Below are 26,235 nucleotides of genomic sequence, written 5' to 3'. Positions count from 1 at the left end.
GCTGCCTGCAGACAACTACAGGAGGGGGCAGAGATAGGACAAGTCACCCTGCACAAGGGGAGGGAGCAGAGCTGTGGGTGGGGCCCAGCAAGCTCCACCAATAACAGGCTGCCTGCAGACAAGTACAGGAAGGGGAGGAGACAAGACCAGTCGCCCTGCACAAGGGGAGGGAGCAGAGCTGTGGGAGGGGTCCATCAGGCTCCACCCACTACAGGCTGTCTGCAGAAAAATACAGTAGGGGGCGGAGACAAGACCAGTCACCCTACACAAGGAGAGAGCAGAGATGTGGGAGGGCCCATCAGGCTCCACCCACTACAGGCTGCCTGCAGAAAACTACAGGAAGGGGGCGGAGATAAGACCAGTTACCCTGCACAAGAAGAGGAAGCAAAGCTGTGGGAGGGGCCTATCAAGCTCCACCTACTACAGGCTGCCTGCAGAAAAATACAGGAGGGGCGGAGATAAGACAAGTCACCCCGCACAAGGGAAGGGAGCAAAGCTGTGGGAGGGGCCCAGCAGGCTCCACCCACTACAGGCTGCCTGCAGAAAAATACAGGAGGGGCGGAGAGAAGACAAGCCACCCTGCACAAGGGGAGGGAGCAAAGCTGTGGGAGGGGCCATCAGGCTCCACCTACTACAGGCTGCCTGCAGAAAACTACAGGAAGGGGTAGAGACAAGACCACTCACCCTGCCCAAGGGGAGGGAGCAGAGCTGTGGGAGGAGCCCAGCAGGCTCTACCCTCTACAGGCTGCCTGCAGACAACTACAGGAACCTGCAGAGAATAGACCAGTCCCCCTGCACAAGGGGAGGGAGCAGAGCTGTGGGAGGGGCCCAGCAGGCTCCACCTACTACAGGCTGCCTACAGAAAAATACAGGAAGGGGTAGAGACAAGACCAATCACCCTGCACAAGGGGAGGGAGCAGAGTTGTGGGAGGGGTGCAGCAGGTTCCACCCACTACAGGCTGCCTGCAGACAACTACAGGAATGAGCAGAGAATAGACCAGTCCCCCTGCACAAGGGGAGGGAGCAGAGCTGTGGGAGGGGCCCAGTAGGCTCCACCTACTACAGGCTGCCTGTAGACAACTACAGTAGGGGTAAAGACAAGACCAGCAACCCTGCACAAGGGGAGGGAGCAGAGCTGTGGGAGGGGCCCAGTAGGCCCCACCCACTACAGGCTGCCTGCAGACAACTGCAGTAATGGGTGGAGACAAAACCAACCACCCTGCACAAGGGGAGGGAGCAGAGCTGTGGGAGGGGCCCAGCAGGCTCCACCCACCACAGGCTGCCTGCAGGAAACTACAGGAGGGGGTGGAGACAAGACCAGTCACTCTGCACAAGGAGAGAGAGCAGTAGTGAGCTGTCTTTATTACAGGAAGTCTCACACTGGATTTCTGCACAGATCTGGAAGAAATACACAAAGAGCACCAAAGATTCCAGAAAAATACACATGCTGAATGTATTCAGATATTAATTATAATAATATTTACTTATCCAAATCATTCACTTTCAATATTTTTAAATCATCAGCTTCATTAAAATAATCCCTGATGGTCCTGCTATGAATGCCATTGTTCAGGCACTTCCTGATATAGGGTGACAACGCTGTGCCGCTGTTCTGAAATTGTGCTCCTGCGTTGTCACCCTGTCACATGGGATTCCAACAAAGACTACAACACACATTACTCAGGCAGAGTCCACTGCTGTCACCACTGGGAAATGCCATGCAGCCATCGCTGGACTACAGTTGCTGCGGGGAGGCTGCAGTAGATCAGCAGCACTGGGACGCAACAACGGATCAAAAAAACGTAAAATCTTTTGTTACAAAACCAAACCCCCCCCCCCTCCCCTTTAGGTTAGCTATATACACTACCGGAATGCTTTAACCACTTCTGGACCGGAAGTTTTACCCCCTTAATGACCAGGCCATTTTTTGCGATTCGGCACTGCATTATTTTAACGGACAATTGCGCGGACGTGCGACGCTGTACCCAAATAAAATTGATGTCCTTTTTTTCCGAGAACTAGAGCTTTCTTTTGGTGGTATTTGATCCCCTGTGCGATTTCTACTTTTTGCGCTACAAATAAAAACAGAGCGACAATTCTGAAAAAAAAACAATATTTTTTACTTTCTGCTATAAAAATGTAAAAATCTAATTTTTTCATCATTCAGATTCCAATCTCTCCACCATGGCCAAGACCAAAGAGCTGTCCAAGGATGTCAGGGAGAAGATTGTAGACCTACACAAGGCTGGAATGGGCTACAAGACCATCGCCAAGCAGCTTGGTAAGAGGGTGACAACAGTTGGTGCGATTATTCGCAATTGGAAAAAACACAAAATAACTGTCAGTCTTCCTCAGTCTGGGGCTCCATGCAAAATCCCACCTTATGGAGTTTCAATGATAATGAGAACGGTGAGGAATCGGCTCAGAACTACACGGGAGAATCTTGTCAAAGATCTCAAGGCAGCTGAGACCAGGGCTGGGACAAGGGGTGGGCAGGGGGAGCGGCTGCCCTGGGCACGGTGGTATTATGTGAGGTGGGAGGGCACCACGAGAAGGAGATTGTGTTGGGTGGGGGTGGCAGGGGGTAAAAATTGCTTTAGGAGGGGATATATGGGGAGTGTTGATTTAGGGGGGATTTGTGTTGGCAGGGCGTATGGGGGAAGAGGACTTGTTGTGCTACAAAAGGTAATATAATAAAGGGGGATAGGATTTGTGCTAGGAGGGGAATTTTTTTTTTTTTTTGGGGGGGGGGGGGGATTTGTGCTAGGATAGACGGGGGGGGGGGGGAATTTGTGCTAGGATGGAGGTTTGGGGGGGGGGATTTGTGTTGGGAGGGAGGATTTGGAGTGGGGGGGAAAAGGGATATGTGCTTGGAGGGGAATTTTTTTTTTTTTTTTTTATGGGGGGGTTGTGCTAGGATGGAGGTTTGGGGAGGGAAATTTGTGTTGGGAGGGGGATTTGGAGTGGGGAAAGGGATTTGTGCTTGGAGGGGAAATTTAGGGGGCTAGGAGGGGGAAATCATTTTTGGGGGAAGATTTGTGATGGGGCATATGGGGGGAGAGAGGATTTAAACAAGAGGGATAAATGGAGGAAAGATTTGTGCTGGGAGGGGGGATTTCAGCGGGGGGGGGGGGGGGGGTAAATTTGAACTGGGAGGAGGGGGAGTTTGTGCTTAGGGGGTAAGCAGGCTCAATGTTTTTTTTTGGGGGGGGGGATTTTTGCTGACACATAATGCTCATACATCTTGGGGGGGCAGTTTTGTATGTTCTCCCTGGGCTCTAGATGACCTTGTCCTTGCACTGGCTGGGACTAGGGAAGGAACAATTGGTGGGCGCGTGGGACGGATGCCCTGGGCGCAATGGTTTACTGAGTGTAGGACCCTCTAAACTTGCACATCATGAATGAGGGAAGGGGGCGCCGTTTGGCATCCTTGTCCTGGGCGCTGGATGATCTTGTTCCCGGCACTGGGACAAGAAAACAATTGGTAACACACAACGCCGTGAAGGACTGAAATTCTTCAGTGCCCACAAGGTCCCCTGCTCAATAAATCACATGTACAGCCCGTATGAAGTCTACTAATGAACATCTGAATGATTCAGAGGAGAACTGGGTGAAAGTGTTGTGGTCAGATGAGACCAAAATCAAACTCTTTGGCAGCAACTCAACTCACCGTGTTTGGAGGAGGAGGAAGCTGCCTATGACCCAAGAACACCATCCCCCACCGTCATACATGGAGGTGGAACCATTATACTTTGGGGGTTTTTCTGCTAAGGGGACAGGACAACTTCACTGCATCAAAGGGACGATGGGCGGGGCCACGTACCATCAAATCTTGGGTGAGAACCTCCTTCCCTCAGCCAGGACATTGAAAACGGGTCATGGATGGGTATTCCAGGATGACAATGACCCAAAACACACGGCCAAGGCAACAAAGGAGTGGCTCAAGAAGAAGCACATTAAGGTCCTGGAGTGGCCTAGGCAGTCTCCAGACCTTAATCCCATAGAAAAGATGTGGAGGGAGCTGAAGGTTGGAGTTACCAAACGTCAACCTCGAAACCCTAATGACTTGGAGAGGATCTGCGTAGGAGTGGGACAAAATCCCTCCTGAGATTTGTGCAAACCTGGGCACCAACTACAAGAAACGTCTGACCTCTGTGATTGCCAACAAGGGTTTCTCCACCAACTACTAAGTCATGTTTTATGAAGGGGTCAAATACTTATTTCACTCATTAAAATGCAAATCAATTTTTGAGATGCGTTTTTTCTGTTTTTTTTTGTTGTTTTCTGTCTCTTACTGATAAAATAAACCGACCAATAAAATTATAGGCTGATCATTTCTTTGTCAGTGGGCAAACGTACAGCAAATACTTTTTCCCCTCACGGTACGCAGGTTGCGGTTGATGCGTTTTGCGTGTGTTTTTGATGTGTTTGCATCACACAAGTTTGAACCCAGACGGACCCTTTTTTCCTTCCTGCGCCTAAATCCCATCGCTTGTCCATGTGATGCGATTTTGGCACTCGCACTGCGCCTTTCGATCTGTTTCAGAATGTTGTTAACCACTTAAGCCTTAAGCACTTATTTTGGCTGCTCAATGACGAGGCCCTATTTTGCGATTTCGGGCACTGCGTGACTTTAACGGACAATTGCGCGGTCGTGCGACGCTGTACCCAAACAAAATTGACGTCGCTTTTTTTTCCCCACAAACAGAGCTTTCTTTTGGTGGTATTTGATCACCTGTGCGATTTTTATTTTTTTGCGCTATAAACAAAAAAAAGAGCGACGATTTTGAAAAAATAATATTTTTCACATTCTTTTATATGAAATTCTCAAAAAAAAAAAATTTAAAAATTAAAATTTTTTAACATTTTAGGCCAATTTGTTTTCTGCTACATATTTTTAGTAAAAAAAAATATCGCAATAAGCGTATACACAGTGGTGTAGTGGTTAGCACTTTCACCTAGCAGCAAGAGGGTCGGTGGTTCAAATCCCAACCACGACACTACCTGCCTGGAGTTTGCATGTTCTCCCTGTGCCTGCGTGGGTTTCCTCCGGGTACTCCGGTTTCCTCCCACACTCCAAAGACATGCTGGTAGGTTAATTAGATCCTGTATAAAAACAAAATTGGCCCTACTGTGTATGTATGTGAGTTTAGGGACCTTAGATTGTAAGCTCCTTGAGGACAGGGACTGATGTGAATGTGCAATGTATATGTAAAACGCTGTGTAAATTGACAGCGCTATATAAGAGCCTGAAATAAAATAATATTTTGATTGGTTTGCGCAAAAGTCATCGCAGTTACTAACTACGGGAAAGATTTATGTAATTTTTTTTTTTTTTTACTAGTAATGGCGGCGATCTGCGATTTTTTGCAGGACTGCGACATTGCGGCGGACAGATTGGACCCCTAACTGACATTTTTGGCACTTTTGGGGGGGACCAGTGACATTACTACAGTAATCAGTGCTAAAAATATGCACGGTTACTGTACTAATGACACTGGCAGGGAAGGGGTTAACACTGTGCGTGATCAAGGGATTAAATGTGAGCCTAGGGGAGTGATTCTAACTGTATGGGGGTGTGGCTTGTGAAATGATCATAGAGACCTGTGTTCCTATATAGAAGGATCACAGGGGCTCTGTGATCATTCCAGGGAGAAGAACGGTCGGCTGTGTTTACAACATCCGACCGTCCTTCTCTCTCAGTGGGGAGCGACATTATTGGTGATCAGTGAGTAAAATGTGTCCCTAGGGGCGTGATTCTAACTGTCAGGGGGCGTGGTTTGTGAATTAATCACAGAGATATGCGATCCTATATAGCAGGATCGCCTAGCCTCTGTGATCACTTCAGGGAGAATGACAGGCGGCTGTGTTTACAACAGCTGACCGTCCTTCTCTCTCAGTGGGGAGCGACATTATTGGTGATCAGTGGGTAAAATGTGTCCCTAGGGGCGTGATTCTAACTGTCAGGGGGCGTGGTTTGTGAAGTAATCACAGAGATATGCGATCCTATATAGCAGGATCGCCTAGCCTCTGTGATCACTTTAGGGGGAATAACAGACGGCTGTGTTTACATCAGCTGTCTGTCTTTCTCTCTCAGCTGCGGGAGATTGCGAGAGGCCGGCGGCCATCGGAGCCGCCTTACACACGGCGGCGTGCACTCGCCCCCTAGACTCTCCTGAGCGAGCGATGTAGTACTACGTCGGTTTGCCCAGGAGCGGCTGCCTGCCGCAGTAAATCTGTAGTGGTTAAGATAAGATTGACGCCGGCAGCAGATCGCATGGACGCCGTGCGATTGCTTTGACGTGCAATGTGGGTTAATGCAGCAAATCTTGTGCGTTTTCCGCATCGCGTTAGTGTGAATCAGGGCTCAATGCATTTTGGTTTAACTGAACGATGAATTTATGGACTGCGTGTGACTGAGTTTAATGTTCCCACCGGATAATTAGGACCAGCGCTGCGCAGATCACACGATCGTATATCCTGCCTGATGGGAGGAGACAAAGCCTCATTCTTCTCTATGGAGCCTCATCTGAGTCCAATTTCTTTGCAGATTTTTTGGATTTATTCTTTTACTATAAAAGGGAAAAATGAGGAAAAAAAAATCTTCCTACAAGTCAGAGCTGCGATTTCCAGCGTGTGCTGCTGGGGAAGCCGGCTCCTCCCTTATAAATGTACGGCCTGTTCACCAGACGCATCTCACCCACTTCTGCTCCAGGCCTTTTTTTTTTTACACTTTTGCTTACATGGAACAATCAGTTATTTTATGCTGGAAAATTAGTTAGAACCCCTTAACCAGTTCTGGACCAGAAGATTTGCCCCCTTAATGACCAGCCCATGTTTTGCAATTCGGCACTGCGTTACTTTAACGGACAATTGCACGGTCGTGCGACGCTGTACCCAAATAAAATTGATTTTTTTTTTCCCCCACAAACAGAGCTTTCTTTTGGTGGTATTTGATCACCTGTGCGATTTTTATTTTTTGTGCTATAAACAAAAAAAGAGCGACAATTCTGAAAAAAAAATATATATTTTTCACTTTCTGCTATATAACATTCCCAAAAAAAAAATGTATCCACTTAAGCCCCGGAGGATTTGGCTGCTCAAAGACCAGGCTCTATTTTGCGATTCGGCACTGCGTAACTTTAATGGACAATTGCGCGGTCGTGCGACGCTGTACCCAAATGAAATTGACGTCCTTTTTTCCCCACAAATAGAGCTTTCTTTTGCTGGTATTTGATCACCTGTGCGATTTTTTTATTTTTTGCGCTATGAACCAAAAAAAGAGCAACAATTCTGAAAAAAAAAAAAATATTTTTCACATTCTGCTATATAACATTCCCCCCCCAAAAAAAATAAATAAATAAAAATTTTTTTTTTAACATTTTAAGCCAATTTGTTTTCTACTACATATTTTTGGTAAAAAAAAATCGAAATAATCGTATTTTGATTGGTTTGCGCAAAAGTTATCGCGTCTACAAACTAGGGGAAAGATTTATGTCATTTTTATTGTTTTTTTTTTTTTTACTAGTAATGGCGGTGATCTACGATTTTTTTTGCGGGACTGCGACATTGTGGCGGAAAGATAAGACACTTAACTGACATTTTTTACACTTTTGAGGGGACCAGTGACATTACTACAGTAATCAGTGCTAAAAATATGCACTGTTACTGTAATAATGACACTGGCAGGGAAAGGGTTAACACTGTGGGTGATCAAGGGGTTAAATGTGAGCCTAGGGGAGTGATTCTAACTGTGGGGGGGGGGGGGGGTGTGGCTTGTGAAATGATCATAGAGACCTGTGTTCCTATATAGAAGGATCACAGGCGCTCTGCGATCATTCCAGAGAGAAGAACGGTCAGATGTGTTTGCAATAGCCGACCGTTCTTCTCTCTCAGCGGGGAGCGATCGCGGGTGTCAGGCAGCAATCGGAGCTGCCTGCCCCGTGCATCGGCTTCCCCACTGATGAGCGGGGGCGGGAGCAGGCCGCCGCAGGCATGCTCTCGCCCCCTAGCTCCCTTCGCGCGACCGACGTAGACCTACAGCGGGTTTGCGCAGAAGCGGCTGCCTGCCGCAGTATAAGTTAAAATCTGTTTTTTTTTTTGCTAGAAGATTACTTAGAATCCCCAAACATTATATATGTGTGTGTGTGTGTGTATATATATATATATATATATATATATATACATATATATATATGTGTGTGTGTGTGTATATATATATATATTTTTTTTTGTAGCAGAGACCCCTGAGAATAAAATGGAGATCGTTGCAATATTTTTTTTTATCACACTGTATTTGCCCAACGGTCTTACAAGCGCAATTTTTTTGGAAAAAATACACTTTTTTGAATTAAAAAATAAGAAAACACTAAAATAACCCCAATTTTTTCTATAATGGGAAAGATAATGTTACGCCGAGTAAAAAGATACCCAACATGTCATGCTTCAAAATTGCTCACGCTCCTGGAATTGCAACAAACATTGGTACTTAAAAATCCCCATAGGTGACATTTTAAAGATTTTTTACAGGTTACCAGTCTAGAGGTACAGAGGAGGTCTAGGGCTCAAATTATTGCTCTCGCTCTAACAATCGTGGCGATACCTCACATGTATGGTTTGAATACTGTGTACATAAGTGGGCGTGACTTGCTTCTGCACGCAAGATAACGGGGACGGTGCGATTTAATTAATTTTTTTTTCCTATTTATTTTTCTTTTGTTTTTTATTTTTACACAGTTTTAAAAAAATAAATAAATTTGATCACTTTTTCTTATTACAAGGAATGTAAACATCCCTTTTAATAGAAATAAACAGGACAGGTCCTCTTTAGGTCCTTCAAAGTCGCGCAATTTTACCGCGATTTTGCCGTGACTTTGTTGCCTGGATTTTGACGCGATTTTGATGCGAGTTTGACTAGGTTTGAATGTCTTTGGCCTTAAAACGCTTCAAAATCGTGCCAAAGTAGTGCAGGGACTACTTTGAAGTCGGTGCGACTTCAAGTCGCACAGATATGAACGGTACTCATTGGAAATAATGGAGAACGACTTGCCATGCGATTTTGCAGTCCCAAATCGCATGACAAGTCGCACAGGTGTGAAAGGGGCCTTAATGTGCGATCTGGGGTCAAAAAGACCTCACACCTCACATCTACACTAAAAAAAATCATTTTTTTTTTCATGATTAAAAAAAAAAAGGGCTCTTTAAATCCGTTGCTAGGAAGCGACATATAAGGTTGCTCCGGTCCTCCAAGAGCATAGAGTGGAGTGGGGGCATCTTGCCCTCACTCCACTTCCTGCCTGAGAGGACAGTGGACAGTTTCCCCGCTACCGACGGGTCCGGTAAGCAGGGAAAAAGACCGGGAAGCAGCGGGAGGGGGGGGGGGGGGGGCACCCCTCCTGCTGCCCATAAGGGTGATCCCGCAGCGAATCCGCTGCTGGGACCACCCTTATATTAAAGTGGACCGCCCGCCGTTTAAAAAAATACTGGGGTTATGGCAGCTATTTGCTGCCATAACCCTGGTATTTAATGTCAAAATACCGACATAAAACTGCGGTGGGCGCTCCATAAGTGGTTATTTAGGAGTGTATGGCCACCATTAGGGTGAGGAACCAAGAATCACTTCCACTATACAAGGTGGTAGAGGCGCATTGTTGGCATGAGGCTGATTACAAGCAATCCCCAGTCAAACCATGCAACCATATAGCTACCACAAGCTCAGGAACGATGCTGCCTTCCCAGTAAACAACATAACCCTGCACGCTCCAGGATGGCCGGCTGCCAGGATCCCACACACCTCCCGTTGGGGTGCAAGCCTAGCTCGTCAGGCTGAACACAGTGTTTGTACAGAAATCCTGTATAAACTCCGATAAAGTCCATCTTTATTATTGTATAAAAGAGCAACATGGCGCAGCAAACAAATACTGTGGGAAATGAGGATAAGACAACGCGTTTCACCCATGACGAAACGCGTTGACTCTTTCTCTTTGCCCTACAGTGTCCGTTTGCTGTATCGTGTTGCCTTTATAGTAAAATAACAGGGTGCAGCGCCAATTAAAGTGATGTTCAGTCCAATAAAGGAATGTCCATAAGTAAATGTAATAGGAAAGACGATCCCCCACACCAAACGCCGTGAATCTTGAAAAGCACACGACACCACTGCGTCAGGAGAGAAGATCCTGCTTACCAGAATGTAATGACCCTCAGATTATAGAGTGGTCAAAACAAGTGTGTGGAAAGCCCATAAACTCGATCTGCAACTGGACCCGGATGTGCACTGTGTCATCAGAACGCCAACGATCGGTTCACCTCTTCTCCAAACCTAGGCTATTCCCAAACCAACAGGCAATCAAACCCATCTCAGAATCAAGAAGTGCTCATATAGTGTAGTGATTCTTAGGAAAGATTTATTAAATAAAAACAACCAGATGCACTCACATGTAAATGGATGGTAAAGGACGTGTGAAACAATATTCAAAGATGGCCGCGGCGTAGCGTGCGTGCGTCACGTCGTATGTGACTTGCGCGTTTCGTCATCAATAGACATCATCAGAGGCCATACAACAATGTTTTATACAACAATGAAGATTGACTTCATCTAGAGTGCGGCTGTCTGGATTTTTGTATATACATTATGCTGCCCTTTTGCTGCCGAGAAACTACAAATCCCAGCATGCCCAGCCAGTGTGCCGGATGGTGGTCCACACCTTGGGACTGCCTTTTATCTTACAGAACCCATCCATTTATTACAAAGACTTTGTTTTGTGTCCAGAATTTCATACAGTAACTTGTGAATGCAGAGTTAGTGCTTCATAGAGTTACAACCTATAAGGACAAAGTGACTACAAAGTAATGCATCTCTTTTAGATTGTAAGCTCTTACGGCAAGACCCTCTGATCCCTCTTGTATTGAATAACATTGTATTTGTACTGTCTCCCTTAATTTTGTAAAGTGCTGCACAAAATGTTGGCACCATAAAAATCCTGTTTAATAATGTTTGTTAACAATAATAATAATAAGAAATAATAACAATAATAATAATAATAATAGAATAAGCAATAATAATAATTAAATAATATAATATTTAATATAATATAATATATTATGAGAAAATGTATTGTAATATAATATATATAATGGTAACAATAATTATTCAGCTGTTCCATGCTGTGTGGCTCTCATCAGAGTAAGGTTTAGAACACAAGCATAAAATTCCTGCAGTATTAGTGGTACATAGAGTTACAGCCTATAGTTATAGAGTTATACATTGAATGGGGGGGGGGAGTGTCGTCCCACCAAACTAGGCTGGACGATCAGCCTAAAGCGGTTAGAATCCCCAAAAACTAAAATGTATCATATTGCAGTTTACAGTTTCATAGATGTGGTGGCTGCATTAGTTTTCTTTTTAGACTTATTTTTCTGTATTTTCACCTGGTGATCTGGCCAGTAACACACTTTCTGTCTTAGGATGTCTCCACTATGGATGGAGGAGCAATTGGAGACACCCTTGGACAGCAAAATTGTCAATCAGTGATTTGAGGGCAGTTGCTGTGGGGCCCCGTATACTTTAGTGAAGACGGTTACGACGGGTCCCCATTTATTTGATTAAAGGTGGTTTTTGGGGGCCCCCTTTTACTTGATTGAGGGTGGTTGCAGCAGGGACCCATTCACTTGAATAATGTGGCTGCGGTGGGGCCCCCATTCACTTGATTGAGGGTCTGGCTGCAGTGGGGCCCCATTCACTTGATTAAGGGCAGTTGCAGCAGGGTCCCAATCACTTGATTGAGGGTGGAAGAAGCGGGGCCCCATTCAGTTGATTGAGGGTGGTTACAGTGGGGCCCCATTCACTTGATTAAGGGCAGTTGCGGCGGGGCCCTTTGATCAAAATTGTAAACTAGGTCTTACAACAATGTTTCTTTTTTACTTTTGGGATAAAGATTTTACATAAATTAATAAAAGCTGATCATTGTAAGCACCCCTGTTAATGGCAAATGGTTTCTCTCCACCCTCTAACTGCCATTTTTTGCTGGACAGCTTGGCCTGCTATAGGAAGTTGCAAAAAAACAGACTTGCTGGCAGGAGATGCAATATATCCTATTTTTTATCAATACCTCAGGGGGCGACGACATAAGTCACTTCCACTTAAAAAAAAAAAAAGTACGTATTTCAACCAATCACTGAAAAAAAACTTCACAACTGAAGGAATACAAAAGAGTTTTTATATACTCCACAATGGCAGGCTCAGAGACTACAAGCCCCAGTGTGCCATGCAGTGCCGGGACAAGGTCATCCAGCACCCAGGGCAAGGATGCCAAACTGCTCCCCCCCTTCCCTTAGGGTGAAGGTGCCCCCCATCCCTGCAATAAACCATTGTCCCGGCCCTGGTGCCATGTCATACTGTCCATTTATAACAGAGGGTGCCATGGGTCCGGGACAAGTTCATCCAGTGCCCAGGGCAAGGATGCCAAACTGCGACCCCCCCTTCCCTTAGGGTTAAGGTGCCCCCCCATCCCTGCAATAAATCATTGTCCCGGCCCTGGTGCCATGCCATACTGTCCATTTATAACAGAGGGTGCCATGGGTCCGGGACAAGTTCATCCAGTGCCCAGGGCAAGGATGCCAAACTGCGACCCCCCCTTCCCTTAGGGTTAAGGTGCCCCCCCATCCCTGCAATAAACCATTGCAGCCAGGGCAACCGCCCCCTCCTGCCCACCCCTTGTCCCGGCCCTGGTGCCATGCCATACTGTCCATTTATTACAGAGGGTGCCATGGGTCCGGGACAAGGTCATCCAGCGCCCAGGGCATGGATGCCAAACTGCGCCCCCCCCTCCCTTAAGGTCAAGGTGCCCCCCATCCCTGCAATAAACCATTGCACCCAGGGCAACCGCCCCCTCCTGCCCACCCCTTGTCTCAGCCCTGGTGCCATGCCATACTGTCCATTTATTACAGAGGGTGCCATGGGTCCGGGACAAGATCATCCAGTGCCCAGTACAAGGATGCCAAATTGCGACCCCCCCATTCCCTTAGAATCAAGGTGCCCCCCATCCCTGCAATAAACCATTGCAGCCAGGGCAACCGCCCACCTCCTGCCCACCCCTTGTCCCGGCCCTGGTGCCAGGCCATACTGTCCATTTATTACAGAGGATGCCATGGGTCCGGGACAAGGTCATCCGTCGCCCAGAGCAAGGATGCCAAACTGCGACCCCGCTTCCCTTAGAGTCAAGGTGCCCCCCATCCCTGCAATAAACCATTGCACCCAGGGCAACCGCTCCCTCCTGCCCATCCCTTGTCCCGGCCCTGGTGCCAGGCAATACTGTCCATTTATTACAGAGGGGCTGATTTACTAAAACTGGAGAGTACAGAATCTGGTGCATCCATACATGGTAGCCAATCAGCTTCTAGATTTCTTTGTCAAAGCTAAAATTAACAAGCTGAAGTTAGAAGCTGATTGGCTACTTAACTTTCTCCGATTTTAGTAAATCAACCCCAAAGGCTCCGTTTGAGTCCTCGGTTTCATCCGGTATTTGGGCCGCCTTCTCTTTTAATAGCCTTCACGCTAGCTTACTGTAGGCTCTCCGAGTCCAGCAACGCAATGTGTTTCTCATCAAAAAGGCAGAATCAAAGCGGCTCCATTTGGCGCAGAGATCCTGCTAACGTGAGGCCAATACGGGGCTCCGGGGGTCTCGGGAATGAGCTATTTTTAAACTCACGAAAGAAAAAGTTTGAATTTATAGCCAGAGGAAGGGAAGGATCTCGTCCCGGAGAAGCTAAAGCCCAACAAATGATTTCCATTTTAAAATAATAAGATTATTTTACCGAAATAAAGACACCATTGGTGAAGGTGGTACCTACTCAGAAAAATCCAGCCATGGCTCTTCGATGGGCCGCCCGCCTTCCTCCAGATGCATGAATAGCTCAGCCTTGACAAGTCCGGACGGCAGAAGTTCTCCGAACAATCATCTTCCTCCCGAGTTTCCTCCAGGACTGACGGATTTTTTTTGTGTGTGTGTGCGAAGGAAGTTTGGTCTTCTTTGGGCTCCTCTTGAAGGATTTGAGGATGGGGAAGTCTGAGTCACGAACCCTCCCATGTGCTGAATCAGACTTTCTTCTGACCATCACCCATCTTCTTCAAAGGAGGATTAGCCCTCTCCTGCGTTGGGCTGGGACTCATTACGGCTTTTTAGACAGAGGAGGGAGGGCTGGGGGGGGTGAAAAACTAAAACGTTTAGTAAAGCATAATGAGACGGCTGCGTGTAAACCCGAGACAGAATCCTCCAGACCCAGGACCTTCTTGGCATGAGGTGGCACAGGAAAGGCTGCCACGTTTCAACAAACGTTATTCAGTTTTTTTATTGAAATTTAGGATTTTTTTTTGGTGAGTCTCTTCTTGAAGACCGAGCCTATCCTGACATGTAACAATCAGTATTTTTTAGAAGAAAATTTACTTAGAACCCCCAAACAGTATATATTTTTTTAAGCAGAGGCCCTAAAGAATAAAATGATGGGCATGAGGTGGCACAGTAAAGGCTGCCATGTTTCAACAAATGTTACTAATTTTTGTTTAATTGAAATTTAGGATTTTTTTTTGGTGAGTTCTTCTTGAAGACCAGGCCTATTCTGACACGTAAAAACCAGTATTTTTTGGTAGAAAATTACTTAGAACTAGGGATCGACCGATTATGGACAAAGCCGATTATCGGAGGGCCGATAATCACTTTTCCCGATATATCGTATCGATATTACCGATATTGTCGTGACGTCATTGCGTATGTTGCACCACGCGCCTCCACGCATTGGGCCTAACCTTCTGGCTTCGTAGGCCAACTCCCTAGCCTTGGACAGCCTTGTCTGGAGTTGGGAGTCTCTCGCGAGTGTATAACACAGCCATACACCCACCCACAGCAACTCGGTACCAGCCAGCCAGCCACCCACAGGCCCTGTACCAGCCAGCCACCCACAGCCCCTGTGCCAGCTACCCACCCACCACAGGGTGCCAGCCAGCCAGCCAGCCACCTACCTTAGGGTGTCAGACAGCCAGCCACCCACCACCACAGGGTGCCAGACAGCCAGCCACCCACCATCACAGGGTGTCAGCCAGCCAGCCACCCACCCCAGGGTGCCAGCCAGCCAGCCATCCACCACAGGGTGCCAGCAAGCCAGCCACCCACAACAGGGTGCCAGACAGCCAGCCACCCACCCACCACCACCACAGGGTGCCAGCCAGCCAACCACCCACCACAGGGTGCCAGCAAGCCAGCCATCCACCACAGCGTGCCAGCAAGCCAGCCACCCACCACCACAGGGTGCCAGCAAGGCAGCCACACCACAAGCCCTGTAGCTGCCAGTCAGCCAGCCGCAGGCACTGTACCAGCCAGCCAGCCACCCACAGCCCCTGTGCCAGCTACCCACCCACCACAGGGTGCCAGCCAGCCAACCACCCACCATAGGGTGTCAGACAGCCAGCCACCCACCACCACAGGGTGCCAGACAGCCAGCCACCCACCACCACAGGGTGTCAGCCAGCCAGCCACCCACCACAGGGTGCTAGCCAGCCAGCCATCCACAATAGGGTGCCAGCAAGCCAGCCACCCACAACAGGGTGCCAGACAGCCAGCCAGCCACCCACCACCACAGGGTGCCAGCCAGCCAGCCACCCACCACAGGGTGCCAGCCAGCCACCCACCACAGGGTGCCAGCAAGCCAGCCATCCACCACAGCGTGCCAGCAAGGCAGCCACCCACCACCACAGGGTGCCAGCAAGGCAGCCACCCACCACCACAGGGTGTCAGCAAGGCAGCCATCCACCACAGGTGCCAGCAAGCCAGCCACCCACCACAGGGTGCCAGCAAGCCAGCCACCCACCACAGGGTGCCAGCCAGCCACCCACCCACCCACCACAGGGTGCCAGACAGCCACTCACCACCACAGGGTGCCAGCCACCCACCACAGGGGGTCAGCCAGCCATCTGGAAAAGCAGGATGCTGCAAAAAAAAAAGAGAAAATGTCCAAAAGGACAATGGACAGAAGAGAAACTTCATTGTGGTCGAATAGATGACATGTTCAATGTTTTTTGGGGCCTCATGAGGAGGATTCTTCTGAATCTGCAATAATGAGCCTGGATGATGAACTTCATCTCTATTTGAAGGAACCAGTAATTGACAGAAGAAGTTGTGATCCTCTTTAGTGGTGGAAAGAAAATGAGGCACGCTACAAAAGACTTGCCTCTCATGCTAGAAGGAACTCTTTCTGCTCCTCCTTCCTCGGTATCAAGTGAGCGTGTTTTTAATGAAGTGGCAGCAATTTATGAAAAGAAGCCGTTTAACTGGTGAACATGCTGAAATGTTATGCCTTCTGCACTATAATATTCTTCTACTTAACTGGGAGTATTGAAAGTGAGTAGTACTGGTGTCCAGTTCACTGTATTTTGCACTGCAGTGCAGCTACTAGATTTAATCATTGCAGACAGTGAGTGCACTACTGCAGCAGTTTATGTAAATTTTGTTTGGGAAGCCTTTAGTTATTATTTTCCCAGCACTTTATTTCTCACAGTTGTCTACTCTTCTAGGACTCGTTCGTTCACATGATGTGAAACTGATGTCCCTGAAAGTGAAAGCTGTGCGGTTTTTCTATCAGTTTTCATGCAGGTAAGGTGTGAAGAACGAGCCTTTCATGTTAACAATGTTAATAAACAAACTGTTCAGTACCAGATTTGTGTCTAAAATTGTCTTTATTTTCCAAAACTTTAAATGTACAAAATATCGGCCAATATCGGCCGATACCGATACGTTGTGACCAAAATATCGGTATCGGTATTGGCCCTGAAAAAAAATATTGGTCTATCCCTACTTAGAACCCCCAAACTAGGGATAGACTGATTATCGGCAAGGCCGATATATCGGTGGCCGATATGCACTTTCCCCGATATATCGGTATCGGTCCCGGAACTGGCTAATATTGCTGATATTTTTGTGACGTCATTCTGACTTCTTAGGCCGCCTCCCTCGCATTGGACAGCCTCATCTGGAGTCGGGACTAGTCTCATGGGAGTGTATCACAGCCATACACCCACCCACAGCAGCCCAGTGCCAGCCAGCCACCCACATCCACAGGCCCTGTACCAGCCAGCCAGCCACAGGCACTGTACCAAAGAGCCAGCCAGCCACCCACAGGCTCTGTACCAGCCAGCCACAGGCCCTGTACCAGCCAGCCAGCCACCCACAGGCCCTGCACCAGCCAGCCACCCACAGGCCTTGTACCTGCCAGCCACAGGGCCTGTACCAGCCAGCCAGCCAGCAACCCACAGGCCTTGTACCTGCCAGCCACAGGCACTGTACCAGCCAGCCAGCCACCCACAGGCATTGTACCTGCCAGCCACAGGCACTGTACCAGCCAGCCACCCACAGCCCCTGTGCCACCCACCCACCACAGGGTGCCAGACAGCCAGCCATCCACAGACAGTGTGCCAGACAGCCAGCCACCCACAGACAGGGTGCCAGACAGCCACCCACAGACAGGGTGCCAAACAGCCAGCCACCTACAGGCCCTGTACCAGCCAGCCACAGGCACTGTACCAGCCAGCCGCCCACAGCCCCTGTACCAGCCACCCACCTACCACAGGGTGCCAGCCACCCACCACAGGGTGCCAGACAGCTATCCATCAACCACAGGGTGCCAGCAGGCCAGCCACCCACCACAGGGTGTCAGCCAGCAAGACAGCCATTAAGCATTAAACAAAAATGAACATGTTCAGTACCAGGTTTGTGTCAAAAATTGTCTTTGTTTTTCAAAACTTTAAATGTACAAAATATCGGCCCATATCGGCCGATACCGATACGTTGTGACAAAAATATCGGTATCGGCCCTAAAAAAAACATATTGGTCTATCCCTACCCCAAATGGTATATATATCTTTTTTTAAGCAAAGGCCCTAGAGAATAAAATGATGGGCATGAGGTGGCACAGGAAGAGCTGGCTTGTTTCAACGTTCCTTATTCAGTTATTTATTGAAATTTAGTATTTTTTTTTTTTTGGTTAGTTTCTTCTTGAAGACCGGGCCTATTCTGACATGTAACAATTAGTACTATTTTTTAGTAGAAAATTACTTAGAAATCCCAAACATTCTGGAGGGTCACTATTGCTGGTTAGAGGCTACCTCTGCCATTTCACCTCTTCACCACTGAAATCTAGAAGCCACCATCTGTGCCTGGATCTGTATCTGAACACCTGTACCATTTGTTCCTGTATCTGTAGCTGGCCACCATCTGTACCTGTATCTGGCTACCTGTACCATTTCACAATTGAGGCCTGGAAGCCACCTCTGCAAGTTATTATTGTAGGTTAGAGGCTACCTCTGCTGTTTCACCATAGAGACCTTAAAGCCACCTCTGCCATTTCCACATTGAGACCTGGAGGCCACCTGTACCATTTCACCATAGAGACCTGGAAGCCACCTCTGCCGTTTCACCATTTGGACCTGGAAGCCACCTCTGCAGGTTCACTATTGCAGGTTAGAGGCTACCTCTGCAATTTCACCACTGAAATCTAGAAGCCACCATCTGTACCTGAATCTGTATCTGGCCATCTGTACCATTTATACCTGTATCTGCCCACCATCTGTACCTGTATCTGCCCACCTGTACCATTTCACAATTGAGACCTGGAAGTCACCTCTTCGGTTTCACCATTGAGACCAGGAAGCCACCTCTGCAAGTTATTACTGTAGGTTAGAGGCTACTTCTGTTGTTTCACTATTGAGACCTGGAAGCCACCTCTGCCATTTCAACATTGAGACCTGGAGGCCACGTGTACCATTTCACCATTGAAACCTTGAAGCCACCCCCACCATTTCACCATTGGGAGCTGGAAGCCACCCCTGCCATTTCACCATTGGGACTTGGAAGCCACCTCAGCAGGTGTATTATTGCAGGTTAGAGGCTACCTGCCATTTCAACACTGAGACCTGGAGGCCACGTGTACCATTTCACCATTGAGACCTGGAAGCCGCCCCTGCCATTTCACCATTGAGACCTGGAAGCCACCCCTGCCATTTCACCATTGGGACCTGGAAGCCACCTCTGCAGGTTCACTATTGCAGGTTAGAGGCTACCTGCCATTTCAACACTGAAACCTAGAAGCCACCATCTTCCTTTTCACCATTGAGACGTGGAAGCTTCTTCTGCCATTTCCCTATTGAGTACCTGATACCATTGCTCCAATTTCACTGGTTAGACCTGAAAGCCACTTCTGCCATTTCATTACTAAGTCCTGGAAACCACCAGTATTTTGGGTTAGAGGCTACCTCTGCCATTTTACAACTGAGACCCGGAAGCCACTTCAACCATTTCACCTTTGGGGACTTGAGACCATTGCTGCCATTTCACCAGTGAGACCGGGGGGCCACCTTTGCCATTTCATCACTAAGTCCTGGAAACCACCTCTGTGGGTTCACTAGTGTGGGTTAGAGGCTACCTCTGCCATTTCACCATTGAGACCCAGAAGCCACTTCTACCATTTCACCATTGAGGCTGAAGACCATTGTTGCCATTTCACCATTGAGACCAGAAGTTCACTTCTACCATTTCATTTCTGGAAACCATATCTGCAGGTTCACGATTGTAGGTTAGAAGCTACCCTTGCCATTTCACCACTGACCCTTAGACGCCAATTCTGCAATGTCACCACTAGGACCTGGTGCCCTTCTCTCACATTTCACCTTTGAGGCCCAGGGTGACTTCAGTCTGCCATTTGTATTCTCCTCTCTCTTTGCCTCATAATTTCCATTCTGCTGCAAGAGTTTCCAGGATTGTGAAGAATCTCCACAACCAATAATGGAAAGTTTATTTTCTTCAATAAAAAGGGAACAGACCTTTCCCCAGCCAGGCACCAAACAGAAGATCTGGGGAAAACCTGGTCAGGCTCAGTTGGGCACAGGGGAGGAGGACAGGGGGGCAATTGCCCGCTGGGCTGCTCTGATGCCCCATAGAAAAGGCTGCACCGCTTCTGCCACAGACATGCCTAAAGGATTCCTGGTGAAAAGGAGTAAAAAGTCTCTGCCGCTGACCTACTAAGTGTGGGTGAAGACAAGGACAAAGCGCAGGCTTCCCCCCCCCCAGCATGGATGGTGTAAACTGTGTCTGAGCAGAGGCCGGTTCAATGCCCCACTGGAGACTCTCCTCCCCTGGCCAGCCCCAACCGAGCTGCCCCAGCTCCCCACAACCTCCCCCTGCTGGCCAGGTCAGGAACCCAGGTTCAGCCGATAAGTAGAGAGTATCTGGAGCAGGGCTTCAGTTTGGAATGGGGGTCAGGAGGAGGATTTGGAGGGTGGGAGGGGGCCAGAGTCACTGCACCATGGGCCTCTGGTTTGTACTTGCCCCCCCAGGCCGAACATTTCCAGTCTGCCCCTGGTTGGGCACCACTGAGAATGCGAGCAAATTAATCTTTTGCTGAAACTGGTGAAATATTTCCCTGTCTGTGGCCAGAAACGATGAGAATCTCAGACATCCGGTGGACTACAATGGAGCATACAAGGGGAACGTCCTTCATCACGGTCATCAGCTATTGTGTAAGGAAGTGCAGAAACACAGCGCTGCTTCAGACAGAAGTATTGTCTGCCTGTTACCAGAACTCTGCTTCTTTAACCACTTGCTGACCGCTCACGTTGACCCTACTGCGGCAAAGTGGTTCGTTATCGTCCAGCGACGTAGACCTACGTCACTGGACTCCTCCCCTTGTGGGCGGCGCGCTTGCGCGCACCGCCGGAGGCTCGCTCCCGCTGTATTCAGTCACAGCGGGAGTCAGGCCAGGGGAGGAACGGTGGTAATCACCGCCGCTCTTCCCCGATCGTCGGGGATCGAGTGTGGAGATCCGCCTGCTTGTGTAAACAAAGCGGGCGGATCTCCTATGTGACAGGCAGGGACAGATTGCAGGGTTCAGCATAGCTGAGCCTGCGATCTGTGTCTGTGTCACACAATCCCCTCCCCCCACACACGTCAGTAAGCACCATGCATACATTAACCCCTTGATCACCAATAAAAGTTAACCCCTTCCCGGCCAGTGTACTTTTTACAGTAACAGTGCATATTTATAGCACTGATTACTGTAGTAATGTCACTGGTACCCCCAAAAGTGTCAAAAATGTCAGCCAAGGGTCCGATCTGTCCGCCGCAATGTCACAGTCCCGCAAAAAAAAATCGCAGATCGCCGCCAGATCGCCGCCATTACTAGTTAAACCAAAAAAACAATAAAAATGACATAAATTTCCCGTAGTTAGTAGCTGCGATAACTTTTGCGCAAACCAATCACCAATACGCTTATTGCGATTTTTTTACCAAACATATGTAGCAGAAAACAAATTGGCCTAAAATGTTAAAAAATTTAGATTTTTACATTTTTTGGGGAATTTCATATAAAAAAATGTGAAAAATATTGTTATTTTTTCAAAATTGTCGCTCTTTTTTGGTTTATAGCGCAAAAAGTAAAAATCGCACAGGTGATCAAATATCACCAAAAGAAAGCTCTATTTGTGGGGAAAAAAGGACATGAATTTAATTTGGGTACAGCGTCGCACGACTGCGCAATCGTCCGTTAAAGTAACACAGTGCCAAATCGCAAAATATGGTCTGGTCAGGAATGGGGTAAAATCTTCCGGTCTTAAAGCGGTTAAAAATACGCTCATTGAGAATTTTTTTGTCAAAGACATGTAGCTAAATACATTTTGGCCTAAATATATGACAAAAATTGAATATTTTGGATATTTTATAACTGTCAAAGTAGAAGAATATTGTTATTTCTTCAAAATTGTCGCTTTTTTTTATTAATATTGCAAAAAATGAAAAGCGCAGAGGTGATCAAATACCACCAAAAGAAAGCTCTGTTTGTGGGGAAAAAAGGACGTAAATTTCGTTTGGGTACGGCGTTGCATGACCGCGCAATTGTCAGTTAAAGTCGCACAGTGCCAAATCGCAAAAAGTGGCCTGGACGTAAAGCAGGAAAATCCTCCGGTGGTAAAGTGGTTAACATCTGTGGGAGCCATTCATTATCCTCATTGCCATCATCCCCAGGAGCTGCGTAAACTAAACATAGCCGAGAGCCTAAATATAGTGCGCAATAACAGGAACCCAATGGCCTTCCGATATGTCCCAAACTCTTTGTTCACAATCCTCTGGAAGGCACAAAGGAATGAGCAAGGTGTGTGAAAAAGTTAATGTTCAAAGAACTTCAGCACAGAGGAAAAGGAAGGCAGTAAAGGCCACTGTCTAGGGTTGGCCGGGGGCACGTAGACCTCTTCTGACCACCCTTAGCCTTGAGAACTTCCAAGATAGTTTTTTTTTTTCTGTATAGAGAGAAAAACCTCTCTGCACAAATTCTTTAGGACATATCAAGCCACCTAACTGTCCCTGAATGTGTGCACAATGGTCAGTAGGTAAAGCAGGACATTTGTTTGACGTTCGTTCCATCAGCTGGGAACTTCTGTAACAAGGCAAAAAGGACAGAAGGTGCCAGAGTCGTTTCTAGAACCTTCAGGGCCCCGGTGCAAGAATCCATGAAGGGCCCCCTGGACCCCTTCCCGGGGGACACTTCCATTCAAGCCTGGGGCTCTTCCCACTGATCCCGGGGGCCTTTACTCTCGTTGCGGGGCCCTTTATCATGGTCAGGACCCTTTCACAAGTTCTGCAGTGGGGCCCCCTTCCTGCCATCTTGGAGCCTCCCCACGGTGGTGGAATGCCAGGGCCCGGTGGCAAGTGTGACCTTTGCGATCCTGGAAGTTCACCCACTGGTGTCAGTAGCTTTTATTTTTTGGTATTTCAATTGTATTATTTTTAAAAAAACATTTTTACAATGTCACTGACTATGACTCTGTCCATTCAGAAAAGGAAGGAGCTGGTAAATTACATATTTACTGACCCCCTTCCTGGTTCTCTATTGCAACACATCCCTTGCAGCAGCCGGCAGGAGAGGGGAGGGAGCACAGTGGGGGGGGGGGGGGCAGCACAGTAAGGGGGGGGGGGACCAGGGGAGCACACAGGGGCCCAGAGACAGCAGAACACAAATGACCTGGATAGGAGGAGTGGCGGGGGCAGTATACAGAGGAACCAATCTCCTCCATTTTCCTCCTGCAGATACAGGAAGAAAAAGGAGGACAGTGATTTCTCTACATGCTGCCCCCTCCTATCCAGGTGTACAGGGGAGCCGCACAGGCCCCCTGGAGCATGGGGCCTAGGTGCAATTGCAACCCCTGCATCCCCTGTAGTTACGCCCCTGATGGGTGCATTTTTTTCATGCGTTAAAGTGTATCTAAACCCAAAACAAAGAGTGCATACTGCCCAGTGGCGGCTGGTGCATTGGGGCGCAGGGGCGCCGCCCCCCCTATTCATGCGTCCGGCCCCCTAATCTACATGCAGGGTGCCGGACGCATGGAGTTCAATGGGGCTTTTTTTTTTTAGCCATGTGATTAGAGCCAGAGGCTCTAATAGGCTAAAAAAAAAAGTGGGCTAGGGGCGCAGTGCCCACCCAGTTGTGTGACAATAGCGAATGAATATTCCCTATTGTCACATGGATCCTCCTCCTGGCCAATCAGGAAGCGGGTCCCGAGACCAGTTTCCTGATTGGCCAAAAGGAGAAGCCATGCCATTGGGCATGGAGGAGGAGGGAGGAGATGCAGAAGAGGAGGGGTAAAGAAGCCGAAGCCGCCGCCGCAGATGTCCAGGCAGGGTGAGAGAGCCGGGGGTCCTGCTGTGGTCCTGGGGGGGAGGTATGGTGTGTGGCCTGGTGTGGTCCAGGGGGGGGTATGGTGCGGTCCGTCTGCCGCCCCTCCAGCCCATGGAGCACCAGCCACCACTGAAACTTCCCTAATCTTTACTACCATATGGTGCACCCTCCAACCACAGCAGCTCTCTCAGAGAGCTTTACAGGCTGCGGGCAGCAATACTGGATGGTGCTCCGGTGCCTTCTACCCACACCTAAACACCAGAGCCTCATGTCCCGGGGCTAAATGCCCAGTGTGCGTATGGCCTAAGGCAGTGATGGAGAACCTTGGCTCCCCAGATCTTTTGGAACTACATTTCCCATGATGCTCATGCACTCTGCAGTGTAGTTGAGCATCATGGGAAATGTAGTTCCAAAAGATTTGGGGTGCCAAGGTTCCCCATCACTGGCCTAAAGCATATTTACCACTTGCCTACCGGGCACTTTCACCCACTCCCTGCCCAGGACAATTTTCAGCTTTCAGCGCTGTCACACTTTGAATGGCAGTTCCGCGGTCATGCAACACTGCACCCAAATTACATTTTTAGAATTTATTTTTAGAACTTTCTTTTGATGGTATTTAATCACCACTGGGGGGGGGGGGGGTTATTCTTTGCTAAACAAACTAAAAAAAGACCAAAAATCTGATTAAAAGAAAAAGTTTTTCTTAGTTTCTGTTTTGCATAAAGGTAATTTTTCTCCTGAAGAGACCTGCGCTGATGAGGCTGCTCTGATTGGCACTGATAGGTGGCACTGATAGGCTGCACTGATCGGCACTGATGAGGCTGCACTGTTATGCGGCACTAATGGGAACTGATAGGTGGTACTGGAGGGCACTGATAGGCTGCACTCATAGTCACTGATAGGCTGCACTGATGAGGCGGCACTGTTATGCAGCACTAATGGGAACTGATAGGCGGTACTGATGGGCACTGATAGGCGGCACTCATAGGCTGCACTGGTGAGGCAGCACTGATGAGACAGCACTGTTATGCAGCACTAATGGGAACTGATAGGCAGTACTGGTGGGCACTGATAGGCTGCACTGATGGGCAATGATAGGCCGCACTGATGGGCACTGATAGGTGGCCCTGATTGGCAGCACTGATAGGCACTGATATAGGCTGCACTGCTATGTGGCACTAATGGGAACTGATAAGCAGTACTGATGGGCACTGATAGGCCACACTGATTGGCAGCACTGATTGGCACTGATAGGTAGCACTGATGGGCACTGATAAGCAGCACTGATGGACACTGTTGGGGTTGCACAGATAATCAGGACACTGATTATCAGTGTAGATGTCCCCTTTCACACTCGCCGGTTACCGGCTCTCCTCTCTTTACGCTGCGACAGCATGAGGAAAGAAATGGGCACTGATAGGCCACACTGATAGGTGGCACTGATTAGCAGCACTGATTGGCACTGATAGGCAGCACTGATAGACTGCACTGATATGTGGCACTAATGGGAACTGATAGGCAGTACTGATGGGCACTTATAGGTGGCACTGATTGGCAGCACTGATTGGCACTGATGGGCAGCACTAATGGGCACTGTTGGGGCTGCACTGATAATCAGGACACTGATTATCATTGTAGAAGTCCCCTTTCACGCTTGCTGGTTACCGGCTCTCCTCCCCTTACTCTGTGACAGCATGAGGAAAGAAATGCCAATAACCAGCAAGTGTGTTTACATCACAATCAGCTGTGATTGAACACAGCTAAACACATTGTACAGGGCTGCTGTGATTGGCCCTTTACCCTGATCTGTGATCACCTGTGTCCGAAGGTATTTGCTCACCACTGGGATTTTTATTGGAAAAAAAAGGACATTTTGAAAAAAAAAAAATAAATAAAATTCTAATTTCTGTTATAAAACATATTTAATAAAATCAAAATTCTTCATACATTTAGGCTACGTGTCTTTGGTATATTAAAAAAAAAAAAAAAAGTGTATAATTATAATATATAAATATATAATTGGTTTGTGTGAAAGTTATATTGTCTACAAAATATGGTATATTCCGGCATTTGCAGAGCTATAGACACGATATCGTATTATACATTATTGTACATAATATATATATATATTTATATATTTTTTATTTGATATTAGATTTAAAAAAAGTAAATAATAATAATAATAAAATATATATACATATTAAATTAAATATATATATATATATATATATATATATATATATATATATATATATATATATATATATATATGTATATATATATATATATATATATTTGAATGTAAAAAATATACAATTAAATGCTTAATATATGTATATATTTATATATATAGAAAAATAAAAAATTATCAGATTTTATATACTTTTGTTTTTTTTCCTTCAAAATGTTGTTTGGTTGATTTATAGATTTAAGAAAAGTAAAAAAATAATAAATAACAATTATATATATATATATATATATATATATATATATATATATATATATATATATATTATCCAATGGTTGCCACCA

General features: G+C 47.3%; 1 protein-coding gene across 2 annotated transcripts in view; it reads right to left on the bottom strand.

The window, feature by feature from the left end:
• GJC2 (gap junction protein gamma 2) overlaps positions 1–26,235 on the bottom strand; it is a 127,781-nt gene that overhangs the window by 76,269 nt on the left and 25,277 nt on the right. The window contains exon 1 of one of the 2 annotated variants that reach the window (XM_082257713.1): positions 13,849–13,996. The exons of the other annotated variant lie outside the window; for it this stretch is intronic. The gene's annotated coding sequence lies outside the window, so the exon portion shown is untranslated. Of the gene's footprint in view, positions 1–13,848; positions 13,997–26,235 lie in introns of those variants that run through there. 2 annotated transcript variants of the gene reach the window in all.

Source organism: Pelophylax lessonae (assembly GCF_965119305.1).
Source record: "Pelophylax lessonae genome assembly, chromosome: 5".
Classification (NCBI taxonomy): Eukaryota; Metazoa; Chordata; class Amphibia; order Anura; family Ranidae; genus Pelophylax; species Pelophylax lessonae.
The sequence above is the reverse complement of the archived record's forward strand: the minus strand, read 5'-3'. Positions and strand labels throughout refer to the sequence as shown.